The sequence below is a fragment of the Triticum urartu genome, chromosome 7A, assembly GCF_056163025.1.
Source record: "Triticum urartu cultivar PI428250 chromosome 7A, HENAU_Tu73, whole genome shotgun sequence".
NCBI classification, from domain to species: Eukaryota; Viridiplantae; Streptophyta; class Magnoliopsida; order Poales; family Poaceae; genus Triticum; species Triticum urartu.
The window spans coordinates 151,552,344-151,557,007 of NC_141879.1; the positions used below are offsets into that span (position 1 = coordinate 151,552,344).

Consider the following 4,664-nt stretch of genomic DNA (forward strand, 5'->3'; position numbering starts at 1 on the left):
AGGTAAGAGGTCCAACAACTCTCTCTTAAAGTACAATAAAGCTTCATTGGTGACATTATAGAAGTGTGTGACTTAATGGGTAAAATGTACAAGCTCCGCAGAGTGAAAAAATATTTAACTAGTCATTGTCCATGGTCATGGACGGAGTCGGGATAAGTGTACAAGAAGTAAACACATAGGATAAACGCAAAACATTCAGGGAACCACCAAATCAGTTCAGGGAACCACCAAATCAGTTCAGATAACACACAAAATTCGAGGAGATCAGACAAACAAAAATTTTAGCACAAAAGATTCAAGGATAAGCAAAAATCATCAACCTGTAACTGCCCGTTCACCAACTCCATGACGTCAAACACGAGGATAGGCATGAATCCTTAGCTTTTTACAGAAAAGTTAAAGCAATACAGAACAAGAACGAGGAAAGATAGACATGCAGGACTAGCTTAAGACAATCAAAGTAGTTCATCAGGCCAAACTTGAGACAATCAATAAAGTTCATGACCAATTTCACCACCAAATTAGTTCAGCACGCCAAACTTAAGGAGATCAACCAGGTTTCGTGACCAATTTCAGTACCAAATCAGTTCACCATATGCCAAATTCGAGGAAATCAACAGAATTTCATGACCAATTTCACCACCAAAGCAAGTTCATCATATGCTGAAACTAGAGGAACTTAACAGAGTTCGCGGCCGAACTTCACCACCAGACCACTACCTACTAGATCCAAGACCATCAACGAAGCAAAACAAGGAAGAAAGACACCAAACATGACCACATCAACAAGGCTTCTCTCACACTCTCTCGCCGGCCATCCTCCATGAGCACTACCAAATCCGCAAGGACTACTCGACCTTGACGTGGAAGACGTCCTTGCGCTCCTCCTCCTTGACCTTGAGCAGGGTGACCCAGAGCAGGCCATTCTTCATCTCGGCCTTGATCTTGTCCATCTTGTACGCGTCAGCAGTGGGCACCTGGATGCGGCGGTTGTACCTCGGCACCGCGGAGTCGTCGTCGCCGTCCTAGGGCTGCTTCTCGCCCTCGCCCTTGATCACCAGGATGTTCTTGTCCGCGCGCACCTCCACGTGCTCCTTGGTCAGCCCCGGCATCGACACCTTGAGGTACACCGCGTCGTCGTCCTCCTTGGCCACCCACGTCCGAGCCGCGACGCCCCAGCCCCAGCAGTGGAGGAGAGGCCGCCGGTCTGAGTTGAGACGTCCTCCATCAGGGACAGCAGACGGGCCATGCTGGTCAGCGCGCCAAGCGGGTCGAGCACGTCTGCAAAATCTACACCAAGGACACCAAAAGCAGATCACAGGGATGATTTGACTCACGGTGTTGAGGCTTCAGCACGAACGCAAAGAAACAACGCGCCACAGGTAGGGAACGGAAGCATACCCTGCGAGAAGAAGATGGGGGTGACGAGGTCGCGGGCGCTGTAGTCGTCGTCGTAGCGGCTGACCTCCTTGGCCTGGGTGTTGTATGGGCGGCGGGCGGCGCTGACGACGGGGGAGTCGACCGAGCAGTAGGCCACGGGAGTATCAGACTTGAGGAGGCTGGCCGGCGCGATTTCCTTGCCCTTGCAATCGACGGCGGAAGCCATGGTCTCTCTCTTCTCTTTCTCTCTCTTCTCTCTCTCGCTCTAGGGTGGGTGATGATTTTGGATTCTTGTGGCTGAGCGAGACGGGGGTGGGAAATGGAGGGAGGGGGGTTTTGTAAAGGAGGAGCGGGAAGGCTTTCTTGGGGAGGGGATGGTGAGGAGGGTTTAGAAGCTTCTGGGGAGATCGGATGAGGCCTCGAGCCTTCCAAAACGATCAGGAGACCACAGCTTTAGGATTCGTGCTGCTTGATGTACCACGATCGGGGGCCATGGATGAAGGTAATCATTGATCTGCTGTGGTGCGCAAGACAAGAAAGAAACAACCTTGCTTGCGTACAATTTCCTCAAATTGCTTACTTCCGGCAAGGCTCTTGTAAACACCTTTCTCTATAATTCCCTTCAATAAGCTATTTTCTTGCTCAAGTGTCACTTGGCTAAGAGAATCATTAGTGGAATCAAGAGAACTACTAGAAGCAACAACATTGGGTTTAGCATGATTATTGTTTCTACTAAAAGAAGAATCTTTCTTACTCTTGTTGCTAGATTTAACTTGTGGCATGTAAGTAGACAAGAGTAAACGCTTGGCAATGTAAGAAGAACTTTTCTTGCGAAGATCATCATTGATCGCTTTTAAAAACCCATGCTCTTGCTCAAGGTAAGCGTAACTTCTCATGAGTCTTTAAAAGCTCTCGATGATTTTCCAAGGTAGTTTCATGAGCTAACTTAAGAGTGTTTAGTTCTTTAGTTAGACGCTCAATCTCCTTCTTATCATCGTCATTCATTTTATCTTGATCAGCATGATTAATAGCATGTTCATCATAGTTTTCATCACTAGAATTGTCAACAAGTAAATCATCATCACCTAGCAAATCATCTTCATCACTATTGAAATCAACATACTCGGGGTGTGATACCTTTGGGCCTTTAGCCATGAAGCATCTTCCAATTCCTTAATTTGGTGACTCAAATATGTCGTAGGAGTTGGTTGACACAAGTGCTAGACCGGCAACACCTTCATCTTGAGTATATTCGGAGTCAGAGTGATAACTTCTCTCGGAGTGATTGTCGGAGTCGGAGCTGGATACCCATTCACCAACATGAGCTTGATGTCTTCGTTTTGTGTAGCTCCTTGATGATTTGTCCTTCCTTTCCGAATCCTTCCTTCTCTGTGATGTTCTTCGTTCGTAACGGTCATCTCTACTCCTTCTCTCTCTAGGTGGTGATTCTTCTCTTCTACTTCTTCTTTTCGGAGAATCTTCTCTTCTTTTGTAGGGGGTCGTACACTCATTGGAGTAGTGTCCGGGTCTTCCACAATTGTAGCAATTACGTTCACGACTTGAAGATCTTTTGTCATTGTAGGACCTTGACTTGGAACTTCTTTCCTTGTTTCTAGTCTTCTAGAACTTGTTGAAATTCTTCACCATTAGGCTCAATTCTTCATTAAAGGCTTGTTTCTCACTTGATGATGTGGGAGAATCACATGAGGCTTTGTAAGCACCTCTTGACTTGTTGTGAAGCTCTTCCTTATCCTTGAGTGACATCTCATGAGCAACAATTCTTCCAATGACTTCCATTGGCTTGAGATCTTTGTAATTGGGCATCATTTGGATCAATGTGCACACGGTATCATATTTTCTATCCAAGGCTCTTAGCATCTTCTTGATGATGAATCTATCGGTCATATCTTCACTTCCTAAGCCGGCAATCTCATTTGTGATGAGAGCAAGCCTAGAGTACATTTCAGCAACACCTTCACCATCCTTCATTTTGAACTTGTCAAGTTGACTTTGAAGCACATCCAATTTGGATTCCTTGACAGAGTCGGTACCTTCGTGCATATCAATCAAAGTATCCCAAATTTCCTTTGCATTCTCAAGACGGCTGATCTTGTTGAATTCTTCGGGGCACAATCCGTTGAAGAGAATATCACAAGCTTGAGCTTTGTATTGCAGCATCTTCAACTCTTCCACGCTAGCTTCACGGTTCAGTTCTCTCCCATCAAAAAATTCACCTTGCAAGACAATACACACAATAGTCCAAACGGCGGGGTTATGTCCAAGAATATGCATTTTCGTCTTATGATTCCAACTAGCAAAATTTGTACCATCAAAGTAAGGACCTCTACGGTGATAATTTCCCTCGCTAGACGCCATACTCTCCTAGGTTGTGAAACCAAGGCTATGATCACCAAAAGCTATGGAAATCAAGGAAAATGGAGACCAAAGCTCTGATACCACTTGTAGGATCGAAAGTATGTCTAGAGGGGGGTGATTGATGTCTACTACACAACCTTCTTCTTGTAGGCGTTGTTGGGCCTCCAAGTGCAGAGGTTTGTAGGACACTAGCAAATTTCCCTCAAGTGGATGACCTAAGGTTTATCAATCCGTAGGAGGCGTAGGATGAAGATGGTCTCTCTCAAGCAACCCTGCAACCAAATAACAAAGAGTCTCTTGTGTCCCCAACACACCCAATACACTGGTAAATTGTATAGGTGCACTAGTTCGGCGAAGAGATGGTGATACAAGTGGTATATGGATAGTAGATAAAGGTTTTTGTAATCTAAAAATATAAAAACAGCAAGGTAACTAATGATAAAAGTGAGCGTAAACGGTATTGCAATGATAAGAAACAAGGCCTAGGGTTCATACTTTCTCTAGTGTAAGTTCCCTCAACAATAATAACATAATTGGATCATATAACTATCCCTCAACATGCAACAAAGAGTCACTCCAAAGTCACCAATAGCGGAGAACAAACGAAGAGATTATGCTAGGGTACGAAACCACCTCAAAGTTAATCTTTCCAATCAATCCGTTGGGCTATTCCTATAAGTGTCACAAACAACCCTAGAGTTCGTACTAGAATAACACCTTAAGACACAAATCAACCAAAACCCTAATGTCACATAGATACTCCAATGTCACCTCAAGTATCCGTGGGTATGATTATACAATATGCATTACACAATCTCAGGTTCATCTATTCAACCAACACATAGAACCTCAAAGAGTGCCCCAACCTTTCTACCAGAGAATCACGACGAAAACGTGTGCCAACCCCT

General features: G+C 44.9%; 1 pseudogene across 1 annotated transcript; it reads right to left on the minus strand.

The window, feature by feature from the left end:
* Positions 1–570: 570 nt before the first annotated feature.
* On the minus strand, positions 571–1,706 carry LOC125527439 (26.2 kDa heat shock protein, mitochondrial-like; annotated as a pseudogene). Its single transcript, XR_015610753.1, has 2 exons — positions 1,402–1,706; positions 571–1,290 (listed from the first exon to the last, which is right to left on the minus strand). The product of XR_015610753.1 is annotated as a 26.2 kDa heat shock protein, mitochondrial-like (transcript).
* Positions 1,707–4,664: the final 2,958 nt, after the last annotated feature.